The sequence below is a fragment of the Ursus maritimus genome, unplaced genomic scaffold (genome assembly GCF_017311325.1).
Source record: "Ursus maritimus isolate PB19 unplaced genomic scaffold, ASM1731132v1 scaffold_12, whole genome shotgun sequence".
In the NCBI taxonomy this organism is placed as follows: Eukaryota; Metazoa; Chordata; class Mammalia; order Carnivora; family Ursidae; genus Ursus; species Ursus maritimus.
Genome location: NW_024423564.1, coordinates 27,928,383 through 27,941,978, shown reverse-complemented (window position 1 = coordinate 27,941,978; position 13,596 = coordinate 27,928,383). Strand labels below are relative to the sequence as shown.

Below are 13,596 nucleotides of genomic sequence, written 5' to 3'. Positions count from 1 at the left end.
GTGGAGAAATGTTTCTCCCCAGATTCCATCCTACGCCACCCCAATCCCAAATAATCAGTGTTAACATTTTGGCACATGTTCCTCCTTTTTGCCCTGCATATGCTAACTTTATTATTGTTACTATTGATTTTTCCAGAATAGAATCATAGTTTATTTGACGCTCCAAGACTCGCTTTGCAATAAGTCCAATTCCTAACATTATGATGTATGGATGTGCCCGCAACTTCGCGGATAGTTCCTACTGAGAGTCTGCAGTTTTAAACAATGCTCTGGTGAACATCCTCGTACACAGATCCTTTTGCTACAACACTGCTTTCTGACAGGGCGGACCCCATCTTACGAGCTTCAGAGGAGGAACTTTAGTTCAGCAGTTTTTTATTGATAAAACAGTCAATCAGCAGAGCAGTTTCAAGGCAGATTAGATAAAACCCTACTTGGGAACAGAAGGACTCACACCACACCCAAATTCAAAGGGACTTCCCGGGAGGCTCTCTGCCCTCCTCCCTCAGCCGCTATCATGTCTACCAGGTTTATCTTTGGCAGCTGAGCCATTATCTTCCCTACCTGAGTTCCCTCTGCCACCACGTTATATCACAATGTGTGTGAGGTGCGTAAGGCGTAGGCTTTCGCATCTATGAATTAGAATGATGACAGGGAGATTCAAGAAGTTTAATATTCAAGACATTCAGCTGAGAGGGGTGTATTTGAAAAGTCTTTGTGTAACTGGGGGAAAGGAGAGTGGGTTTGTCTGGCAGCTACATACTGTCTAGCGGCCCAACTCCAGTGTGTTAGTGCAGAGCTCTGAGCCCGTCGACTCTTCCAAGAGGCTCTGGAATTCCTTCCACCCTGGCTGGGAAGGGTGTCTTTAACGCTTCTGTTCTGAGTGGAGGCTTTGCTTTGACCCCGCTCAGTGGCCTCCAAGTTTGTCAGGCTCTGGTATGAGTGAGAAGAGCCAATGCTTCCTACCTGGTGGGGCCCGAATTTATTGTGAGCGCAAGACGGCCACTCACCCAAATAAACCATTTCTGAACCTGTTTGGGTTTTGGCCTGAGTCAGGAGATTTCCTCTTTCTTTTGGTTAATGAGGATTTGAAAGTACAGAACCATCCAATTTGAACCTCTCCTCTAATCCCCTCCCTCATTTTATAGGTGAAGAAACTAAGGCCAGAGTGTAAAGTGACTGGCTTAAGGCTATACACGGTGTGAGTAACAGAACTTTTTAATTCCTCCGGATTACTGCCTTGTCTTTTAATTAGCATTACCAACTTGTTGGCATCAAGGACCTATCAGCATTAGTAGAACTTGCATGTTGGAGGGTCCTTGTCTTGAATGCTCCAGAGAGATTTATCAGGATACAAACAACAGCTGTGCTCGCTCTGGCAGCACATATACTAAAATTGAAATGCTACAGAGAAGATTAGCATGGCCCCTGTGCAAGAATGACATGCAAATAGAAGTAACAGTTACAGTAATAATAAATTATATTATATAATAAATATAAGATGATAGCATGCGAGATGCTGTTCTAAATCTTCTAGATGCTATTACTGTTACTTTTTTTAAAAAAGATTTTACTTATTTATCTGAGAGAGACAGAAATAGTGAGTGAAAGCAGGAGCAGGGAGGACAGGGAGAAGCAAGCTCCCTGCTGAGCAGGGAGCCCGATGCGGGGCTCCATCCCAGGACCCTGGGATCATGACCTGAGCCGAAGGCAGACGCTTAACCGACTGAGCCACCCAGGCACCCCAGCTATTACTGCTACCGTTTTTCTCTTTCTTGCTTTGCCTTCTCTTGAACTGATTTTTTTTTTCTTATTCCATTTCTCTCTAATTGGTTGGAAAGTATGTGTGCTTGTGTTTATCATTTCAGGAATTAAACTAGCTAGTTTAGCATGCTGATTTAACAAAATCTGAAGTTCATCTCTTTACCTTACTCCTAAATAATCAAGGACCTTGGATGATTTTAATTCTAGTATAAGCCCAACATTTTAATTCTAGTCTATTTTCCCTTCAAAAATTAAGAGTACGGTGTTACATTATGTTGCTCCATTATAAGCCAGAGTTTGCTGAGATATGCCCTCCTATTTACCAAGATGTTTTTGTTCAATGTTTTTTTTTTGTTTTGTTTTGTTTTTTTGCATCTCAGGCTTTTCATTTTTTTATTCTGCTAAAGTATGTCCTTTATGATTTCATTTCGTGATTGTCTTTGGGTGAGGCATGCTCTCAAGTTATTGAAGGGGAGGAGTTGTTCTTATTGGTTTCCTGTTTCGTTTACCTGGAAACAATATTCTTTTTACAATCCTTTTTTTGGAATATAGCTTCATTGAATGTGGAATTCTAAGTTGACAGCTATTTTCTCTCAACACATTGAGGAAATTCTTACATTGTATTCTCTTCCTTAGCTGCTCTTATAAAATGAAATGTCAGTCTTCCCTTTTTTATAGGTGGTTTTCTTTTCTCTTTGGCTGCTTTAAGATCTCGTTCTGTTTCTCTCTCTGGTTCTCGTAGATTCCTTAGTATTCTGCTGTTTCACTATGATGTATCTAGGAGAAAATTTCTTCTTACAGATGTTGCTGGAGATTCACTGAATTTTCTGGATCTAAGAAACACTGGCTCTTTTACATTCTCCTTTTTTTTTTTTTTTAAAGATTCTTATGTATTTGAGACAGAGCAAGAGAGAGCACAAGCAGGGGGAGGAGCAGAGGGAGAAGGGAAAGCAGACTCCCCATCGACCAGGGAGCCCATGTGAGGCTCCATCCTAGGACCCTGAGAGCATGACCTGAGCCAGAGGCAGATGCTTAACTGACTAAGCCACGCAGGCGCTCCTACATTCTCCTTCTTATATCCTTCTGGAACTCTGTTGCACCATCACACCCTAGTCTTTTTTATAACATGCCCCCCCCCCTTTTTTAATCTCACTGTACTACATGTGGATAAGTTCTTTAGATCCAGTTCTTTAATTCTTTCTTGAGCTATGTCTGGTTTCTTTTTAATGCATTGAGGTATTTTTGTACAACTTTACTGAGGCATAATCAACATACACTACACAGCACACATTTGACGTGCACACTTCGATAAATTCCGACACATGCATACACTCATGAAACCATCACCACAACCAAGATAATAAACAAATCCTTCACCTGTCAAAGTTTCTTCATGCCTTTTTTTTTTTAAGATTTTATTTTTAAAGTAACCTCTATGCCCAATGTGGGGCTCAAACTCACAACTCCTCAGTGGCACACTCCACCAAGTGCACCAGCCAGGTGCCCCTCCTCACGTCTTTTTGGACTGCTTTTCTCCAGTTCTTCTCTATCACTACCTTCCTCAAGCAACCATTGGTTCACTTTCTATCATTATAGATTACTTTGAATTTTGGAGAATTGTATACATATGGAATGATACAGCATGGCTCCTTTTTTTTTCTGGTCTGATTTCCTTCACTCAACGAAATTATTATGAAGTTCATCCATGGACATTGTTAGATCTATATATAGTTTATTTGTTTTCATTGCTGAGTAGTACTCCATTGTATGAATATGCCGCAGTCTGCTTATGTTGTCGCTTGTCATTGGACCTTTCCCGTTCTTAGCTATAACATATAAAGTTACCACAAACATTAATGTACATCTTGTTATGGACATGTGCTTTCATTTTCTCAGATAAGTGTTTAGGATTGGATAACCAGAATTCCATGGTAGGTGTATGTTTGCCTTTTTTAAGACGCTGCCAAAGGGTTTTCTGAAGTGATTGCACCATTTTACGTTCCTTTCAGCAGTGAATGAGAGTTCGGTTGTCTACATCCTTGCCTCCATGTGGTATTATGAGGTTTTTTTACTTGTGGCCGTTCTATTAGATATGCAATTATACCACATTGTGGTTTTAATTAGCATTTCTCTAATGACTAATGATGCTGACCATCTTTTCCTGTGCTTATTTACTGTCCATACATCTCCTTTAGTGAAATGTCTGTTTAAATGTTTTACCTATTTTGGGGGGCACCTGGGTGGCGCAGTCGTTAAGCGTCTGCTTTCGGCTCAGGGCGTGATCCCAGCGATCGGGGATCGAGCCCCACATCAGGCTCCTCTTCTGGGAGCCTGCTTCCTCCTCTCCCACTCCCTCTGCTTGTGTTCCCTCTCTCGCTGGCTGTCTGTCAGATAAATAAATAAAATCTTTAAAAAAAATAAAAATAAAAAAATAAATGTTTTACCTATTTTTAAATTGGGTTGTCTCCTTATTATTGAATTACAGTAATTCTCTACATATTCTAGATATAAGAATTTTGTCGGATACATATTTTGCAAATATCTTCTCCCAGTCTGTAGCTTGTCTTTTCATTTTTTAAATTGTGTTCTTTGTAGAGCCAAAGCTTTTAATTTTGATGGAATCCAATTTATTGATGTTTTCTATTATAGTCGTGATTTTTGTGTCATATTTTTTAAAGTCTTTGACAAAGCCTAGGTAAATAAGATTGTCTTGTATATTTTTATGTTGAAATTTTATAGTTTTAATTCTATGTTTTAGTAAATGATACATTAATTTTTTAATATGGTAGGATGCAGAGTCAAAGTTGATATTTTTCCATATGGCTACTCAATTTTTCCAGCACTATTTGTTGAAAATATTATTCTCCTCCCCTCCTCCCCATTGAATTACATTGGTACCTTTGTTGAAAATCAATTAAACTTATACGCCTGGGTCTCTTTCTTGACTCTATTATGTTATGTTCATTTGTTTATCTAACTTTACACCAATACCATACTGTCCTAATTGCTATAGTTTTTTTTTTAAGATTTTATTTATTTATTTGAGGGAGAGAATGCATGAGAGAGAGAGAGAGAGAGATCATGAGCAGGGGGGAGAGGCAAAGAGAGAAGCAGATTCCCTGATGAGCAGGGAGCTGGACATGAGACTCGATCCCAGGACCCTGGGATCATGAACTGAGCCGGAGACAGACACTTAACCGACTGAGCCACCCACGTGCCCATTGCTGTAGTTTTTTAATAAGTTTTGAGATCCAGTGGTGTAAGTACTACAATTTTATTTTTGTTTTTTGTTTTTGTCTTATTTTCAAAGTTGTTTAAGTTATTCTAGCTACTTTTCATTTCTATATAAATTTCAGAATCCATTGGTCAATTTCTCAAAAAACAAAGTCTGTTGGGATTTTGATTGGGATAGTATTGAACCTACAAATCAATTTGAGGAGGGTTGGTATTTTAATAATCTCTAGTCTTCTGATCCATGAGTATGAAATATTTATCTCTCCATCTTTTTAGGTCTTCTTTAATTTCTTTCACCAATGTCTTACAGTCATCATTATATAGTTATTGTACACTTTTTTGTCAAATTTATTCCTATTTCATATTTCTATTCTGTTGTAAGTGGTATTGCTTTTGTAATTTTTATTTCTAATTCTTCACTGCTTACATAGTTGATCCTTAAACAATACAGGCTTGAAATGTATGTCCACTTATGCACGGATTTTTTACATGTACTGTAACTGTGTTTTCTGTCCCTTATGAATTTTTTTATAACATTTTCCTTTCTTTGGCTTACTTTACTGTAAGAATCCAGTACATAATGCATATAACATACAAAATATGTGTTTATCAAGTATTTATTGTTATTGGTAATGCTTCTGGTCAACAATAGGCTATTAGTAGTTAAGTTTTGGGGGAGTCAAAAGTTATACCCCAATTTTTTATTGTGTGAGGGGTTGGTACCCCTAACCACTGTGTTGTTCAAGGGTCAACTGTATATAGAAATAAAATTGATTTTGGGGCACCTGAGTGGCTCAGTCGTTAAGTGTCTGCCTTCGGCTCAGGGAGTGATCCCGGTGTTCCGGGATCGAGCCCCACATCAGGCTCCTCTGCTGGAAGCCTGCTTCTTCCTCTCCTACTCCCCCTGCTTGTGTTCCCTCTCTCGCTGGCTGTCTCTCTGTCAAATAAATAAAATCTTAAAAAAAAAAAAAGAAAGAAAATTGATTTTTGCACTATGATCATGTATCCTGAAAATGTGCTCAACTCACATAATGGTTCTAGTAAGTTCTTTTTCTAGAATTCATAGGATTATCCACAAAGATAATCATGATGTCAGCGAATACAGTTTTTTTCTTCCTTCCTTATCCATTTACCTCTAATTTCTTTTTCTTGACTTATGCACTGGCTAGAAACTCCAGTACAGTGTTGAATAGAAGTGCTGAGACCAAACATGCTTGTCTTATTCCTCATCTTAGGGGGAAAAATTCAGTTTTTCACTATTAAGCATGATATTAGCTGTGAATTTTTTATAGATATCCTTTATTAGGTTGAGAAAATTCTCTTCTATTACTAGTTTGCTAAAAATTTATCAGGAATGATGTTGAATTTTGCCAAATGCTTTTTCTGCACCTATTGAAATAAGCAACCATTTTTTCTATTTTTTAGCCTGTCAATATGGTGAATTATATTAGTTAAGTTTAATGATAATCTTTTTTCAAGATATATTTATGTATTTTATTTTATTTTTTGAAAGTTTTTATTTATTTATTTATTCGACAGAGTGAGAGACAGCAAGAGAGGAAACATAAGCATGGGGAGTGGGAGACAGAGAAGCAGGCTTCCTACTGAGCGGGGAGCCTGATGCAGGGCTTGATCCCAGGACTCTAGGATCATGACCTGAGCTGAAGGCAGATGCTTAACACCAGAACCACCCAGGCACCCCTATATTTATGTATTTTAGAGAGAGAGGGAGAGTGCATACGTGTAGGGGAAGGGGCAGTGAGAGAAGAGAATCTTAAGCAAATTCCGAGATGAGCACAGAGCCGGTCTCCGGGCTGGATCTCACGACCCTGAGATCACAATCTGAGCTAAAACCAAGAGTCAGAGGCTTAACCAACTGCACCACCCAGGCACCCCTACACTAGTTAACTTTATTATTTTTTTTAAAGATTTTATTTATTTGATACAGAAAGAGGGAGAAAGAGAGAGAGAGCGGGAGCGCACAAGCTGGGGGAAGGGCAGGCAGAAGGAGAAGGAGAAGCAGGCCCCCCCCTTTTAACTCCCCTTTTAATTTCTCAGACTTGTATGATACTTAGAAGTGTATTATTTAGTTTCTAAATATTTGGATATTTCAAGGTATCTTTCTGTTATTGATTTCTAATTTAATTCCATTATGATCTGAGATAAACTTGGTATTATTTGAATAACTGTATATATATTGGTACATCTTCTATGTCTCAGAATATGGTCGATTTTGGCAAATATCTTTTTTTACTTTAAAAAGAATGTATATTCTGTGTGTACGTTAAAAGCATGTGTATTCTGCTGTTTTTAGATGGAGTGTTCTACGGATGTCAATTGGATCAAGTTTTTTGATAGTGTTGCTTTTGTCTATTCTACCAGTTATTGAGAGAATAATATTGAAATCTCTGAATGTAATTGTGGATTTATATATTTTTCCTTGCAGTATTGTCAGTTTTGCTTCATGTATTTTAAAGCTCTATTTTTAGTTGCATAATATTTATGATTGTGTCATTTTCTTGAGAAACTGTCTCCTTTATCTCTATGAAATGTCTCTCTTTATCTTTGGTAATATTTTTGCTCTGAAATCTGTTTTGTCTGACATTAAAACAGGCACTCCAGCTTTCTTTTAATAAGTGTTATCACGATATATATCCTTCCATTCTTTTACTTTTAACCTATTTGGTTCTATATTTAAAATAGTTTTTTTTATTCAGCTTATAATTAGAACTTGCTTTTTCTATCCAACTGACGTTTTAAAAATATATTATTTATTTATTTGAGAGAGAGAGAGCAGAAGGAGGGGGAGGGGCAGAGGGAGAGAGAGAGAGAGAGGGACAAGCAGACTCCCTGCTGAGCGTGGAGCCCAGTGCATGGCTCCATCCTAGAACCCTGAGATCATCACATGAACGGAAGTCAGACACTTGAGTGACTGCGCCAGTCAGGCACTCCAATAATCTCTGACTTGTAATTGGGATCTTTGTTTTTTGTTGTTTGGTTTTTGTTTCCTTTTTTCTTTTTATAAAGAGAGCACAAATGGAGGGGGAGGGGCAAAAGGAGAGGGAGAGAGGGAGAATCCTAAGCAGGCTCCACACCCAGCACGGAGCCTGATGCAGGGCTTGATCTCATGACCCTGAGATCATGACCTGAGCCAAAATCAAGAGTCAGATGCTCAACCAATTGAGCCACCCACGCTTCCCCTAATTGGGATCTTTGGAAATGTGCTGCTTAATACAGTAGGCACTAGCCACTTATGCCTATTAAAATTAATAAAAATTTAAAAATCACTTCCTCAGGCACACTAGCCAAATCTCAATAGCCACATGTGGCTAGTAGCTGCCGTGTTGGACAACACTGGTTTAAATCATTCACCTTTACATATAACGGAATTACTGACGCGGTTAGGTTTGAGTCTCACATCTTGCTATTTGTTTTCTACTCTTCCTATCTTTTCTTTGTTCTCCTTTTATTTCTTAAAGTTCTATTTGCTTTCAAATCTGCTTGGTCATTCCTTATTGTCATTGTTCACTGTTCATAATTTCAAATATTCATTTAGTTTCTTTAAATATATTAAACATAGATATTTCATAGTTTGTGTCAATTCCAACACCTGAAATATTTGTGGGTCCCTATTTGCTGAAATTTGTTTTTGATGGTTCTCATTCATGGTGTCTTAATTCCATTGTATAGTTTGTGATTTTTTTTTAAAGATTTTATTTATTTATTCAACAGAGATAGAGACAGCCAGCGAGAGGGGAACACAAGCAGGGGGAGTGGGAGAGGAAGAAGCAGGCTCCCAGCGGAGAAGCCTGATGTGGGGCTCGATCCCATAACGCCGGGATCACGCCCTGAGCCGAAGGCAGACGCCTAACGACTGCGCCACCCAGGCGCCCCAGTTTGTGATTTTTTTTAAAGCTGTCCATTTTCATTGGAACCAACCAGTAGGAATTCTTTTGAGATCCGAACTAAAGTTAAATTCCTTCTAAGAAATCTGCATTTGCTTCTATCAGTTTCCTGGGGTGCTACCAATGTGGAACCGTAGTTAGATTAAATTTTAATTAAAATTCCCCATTTAAACTAAAATGAACTGTGACAGAAAACACATGTGGGGACCAACTGGGTTTCTGAATTCTCAAGGCAGAATTCTGTCCCTTCCACCAGCACCAAGGTGAAGATAGACATTTCTTCATTATCTCCGGTGCAGTGTGATTTCTTATTCAACCTTGCACTGAAGGCATGATAAGGTGGCTTTCCGATCAGATTCTCCACCTCTGTCAGTCTACTCGTAACTCCGGGCTCCATGCTCTGCTTCATACAGCTGTCGAGGAGGAAAGACTCTCCAGAGTTTGAAAAAAGCCTCAGGGTGACAGCTGACTTGGCACTTGTTTCCTGACCAGATTTCCTACTTTCATTACTCGTTTTGAAATCAACAAATTCTTTACTTTGGATGTATTTAAAAAGTATTTAAAAATTCTTTACCCAGAATTTTTGTTGCTTCAAACTGGTGGATTGTTGAGGATATTTAATCCACAATACTACCACAAGAAATGGAAATTTCCAGCTCTATTATTTTTCAAATTGAGCGCCAGGTGATAAACTTCAGAGCCAATTGTTAACAATAATAGCATAATAACTATTATATGTTGAATGTCTGCTCTGGTTCAGGCATTTTACATATAATCTCCGACCTTCACAATAATCCTACAAGCAGATATTCTTCTTTCCATTTAACAGATAAAGCAACGAAGATTAAATCGTCTAGTCACACAACTAGTCAGCAAAGGAATTTGAACTCTGCTCTTTGCAATCAAACCTCATCTTTTCACTCTGCAGTCTTTTTTCTTAATATTGAAAATACACAGTGACTTTTATATTTAACGGCAGGCAGTGAAAGCAGGTTGAGCAGAGAAGAGATTTTAAAGAATAAGATGTTCCCAATATATAGACTCCCATCATTTCACCCCGTAGCCCTGTAACACTTCATCAGATTCAAAAATGCTCTGCAGTGAAATGGTCATGCAGAAACCCACTTCATAATACTAGAAGCCAGAACACTCACGACTCCCTATTCCCCTTCTATTTCCAAAGCTCCAAGTGATCTTTATTTTTGTGAGACACAAAACCAATTCTTTCTTCTGAATTCTGTTTTAGACCCTAATATGCCTAATAGGACTTTCTCATAACTGCAGCCTATAGATGTCATTTTTCTTCATTTTAGGGGTTGGTGGCTTTTGTCCTTAGCAGCTGTGGCCTTCAACTTTATCTGGGTTTGCAATCAGGAAGCTGTGATACTTCCTGAGACTGTTCAGGGCACAATTTACACAATACGAACTGAGTTCACTTTCTTCACGTGGAGTTGCTCCGGGGTCCTTAAAGGGTTGACTGTACTTTGTCCAGTTTTCTACAGGTTGAATCCAGCAGTTGGTGAGAACCAACCTCTGTGGTTTACAACCACTTTTATTTCCTGAGCAACATACGTAGAGAATTTGGAAAGAAGGCAATGATTAGGATTGGAGTCTAGAAAACCGTTAAGAAGGAGGAAGTTTACCAACTCAGTGGGAGTAAATCTCCAAACCACCTTCAGAATGCTAACACGCACACACTGTTTCTCATTGCCATGACCAATCGGCAGGTTGTTGAAGAAAACCAACCCAGTACCAGAGGCAGAGAGAAGTTGGAGAAGAATCATCATTTTTAGATATTCAGATTCCTTGGCCAAAAAGAGTCAGGAATGGCATTGATCGGTGCCACTTATTATATACAAGCTTTTTCATTTGTGAAATGCTCCCAAAGCTGTGACCATCATTCCGTATTTAAAAGTTGTTTCCTGGGGCGCCTGGGTGGCTCAGTCTTAAGCGTCTGCCTTCCGCTCAGGTCATGATCCCAGGGTCCTGGGATCAAGCGCTCAGCGGGAAGCCTGCTTCTTCCTCTCCCACTCCCCCTGCTTGTGTTCCCTCTCTTGCTGCCTTTCTGTCAAATAAATAAATAAACAAAGAAAATCTTTTAAAAAAATAAAAATAAAAAACAAAAGTTGTTTCCTTGATAGCTACACTTTGAAACTCTGTGATGAATGAACCTATTTTTACATTTATTGATATAATATATATACCACTTTGAAATACTGTTAAAATTTTTGATTAATTATTCCAATGACTAAGAAGAAAGGATAATTATGTAACGTGATAGAAGTACTAATTATCACTATAATGGCAATCATATAACAATATATAAATGTATCAAATTAACATGTTGTATACTTCAAATTTATACAATGTTGTATGTCAAATATGTTTGAATTAAAAATATCTTTATAAGCTTATTACTGAGTTTGTGTGCTAAGAGTCTTGTTTCTGGGCCTTCCTCGTTAGGGTCCTGTCTTTGCTCATTTTGGTGAGAAGACTGGGGTAGGAGAGGGGCACAGACACAAGTCAGAGTCTGTGAGCAGATTTGGTAAAGAGAAATGGCTGAGCACAGGAGTGGCCTGAGGCTTGGGATCATGTCTGAATTAGAGGTGTTCAACTTTGCTGGTCTCCACAAACAATGATGATCCAGAATTAAATACCCACCACTCCCTGCCTGACCACCAGAAAATAATATGGTCTTTTTGATAGCTATAGTGTCTGTCCTCTGAAATCCAAAGTATTGCTTCCCTAAACCCCACAAAGTCCCTGTGAAGTGAATGAGTAGTATTGGCATCACATTCCCACAGAGAGAGGGGTGGGGGCAGATACCTAGGCATGAGACTGCTGACTCTCATTTGGGCTGAACTGTCCCCTCACCCATCACATCCACAGAAGATTAGGCTTCAATTCTTGATTCCAACACATAGTACCTGTGTGACCCTGGGCAACTACCTTTCTGAGTTTGTTTTCTCATCTATAATACAGACATAATGACAATTACCTAACAGGAATTTTGAATTGGGAAAATACCAGCAAAAAACTTGACACATTATCAGCACTTAAGAGATGTATGTCTCTTCCCTCCCCCCACAGTTCACAGAGCCTAAAATGTCACTGCATGTCTTCTATACTTGGAATGGAACAAAAGTATCTGAGTATCCCTGAGGCTGGCATATATGCAGTCAAACCACACTCCATTGAAGACGTGCTAACCGAGGTATTTAAGAGAGTGACCACATGGGGGGATAAAAGAGACATTTATAATGGCAACCAAAACAGAAAAAACCCACAAGGACACAATGAAAACTGAAACCACAATAATCTCTAAATAGAGAAGTAATAATTGTAGCCTATATTTAAGTGTACGGGAAGCAAGGGTTTGGGGAGGGGGGTGCCTGCCATGGAGATCATGCTTATTTTTTCCAAGTTTGTGGAGAGAACTAGAGCTGATTTTTTTTTTAAGTCACAGAATGTTTCAGCGCTTTCTAGTCTTACCCCAAATGTACACAAATAAAAGAAGAAATAAAGCATGATGCTGAAGGGAATGTGCTAGGGGCTGGAGTCTACAGGTAGAGTCAATGGTATTGATAAAATTCTAGTTTTTAAGCTTGGGCTGGGATCATAGTTGCTCAATTTTATTATTATGCCCACAACATACAATTTCCTTACATATATTCTTCTTTATGTAACAAATGTTACATAATAAAAATTTTTAAGTGAATTTGAAATTGCTCAGTGAGTTCCACAGCAATAAAAAAAATATCAATATCTACAAGGAGATTCTATCTGCAATTAAAATGATATGTGTAGTCCCACTTCCCAAATGCTGCCAGAAACATATTTGCATTTCTGATTTTAGAATCAGTAAGTTAGTGAACAAAGAGAGTATAGCTTTACCTCTGGACTTCAGTAAAGTGCTGGATCAGGTGTCTCATACAATTGTATTTATTCAGGGACACAGAGAAGCTGGGTCTCCATCAGGTAGATGGAAAGAACTCAGGTGATGGAATCTAAGGGCACCAGGTAATGCAAGAGTCTCAGGCTTGGGAAAGATGTCTGTAAATTGTAGTCCTCAGAAATGAGCGGCTAATTTCTTAAATATCCTTGTGAGTTGTTTGAAAGAAGAAATACCTTTCTGTTAATTGAATGTTTGTGATTTAGTAAGATTATTAGGATTTCCAGAATAAAAATTTGTCAAGATCTAATTGAGAAATATAACCAATCAATGACATGAGCTGGCCCCAGAGAAGGGTGCAAATCATCTGAGATCAGCCTGGAGAGCCAGATTGCCTGGTTCTGTCTCTCTAAACAGCCCTGATCAATATAACACTTCATAGGAATATTGTTAGGATTAAATGAGAAAATGTATGCAGAGAACTTAGTGCATTTCTTAGCAGAGAGTAATTCCCTTTTTTTTGAGAGAGAGAGAGAGAAAGTATGCCTGAGAGCGTGCACGTGTGTCTTGGGGAGGGGGAGGGAGGAGTGGTGGTGGACAGAGGGAGAGGGAGAGAGAGAGAATCTTAAGCAGGCTCCATGCCCTGAGATCATGACCTGAGATGAAACCAAGAATCAGTTGCTTAACAGACTGAGTCACCCAGCCGCACCTCAGACTAATTCTTAATAAGTGGCGGTTACTAATATTAGAACATATCAATAATGATAAAAATATTAATGATAGTAGGGCTATTTATTGAGG

General features: G+C 38.6%; 1 non-coding gene across 1 annotated transcript; it reads left to right on the top strand.

Moving 5' to 3' along the window:
• Positions 1-1,366: 1,366 nt before the first annotated feature.
• LOC121102165 lies at positions 1,367-1,473 on the top strand. Its single transcript, XR_005834253.1, has one exon. It is a non-coding gene; the product is annotated as a U6 spliceosomal RNA (small nuclear RNA).
• The last annotated feature ends 12,123 nt before the right edge of the window (positions 1,474-13,596 follow it).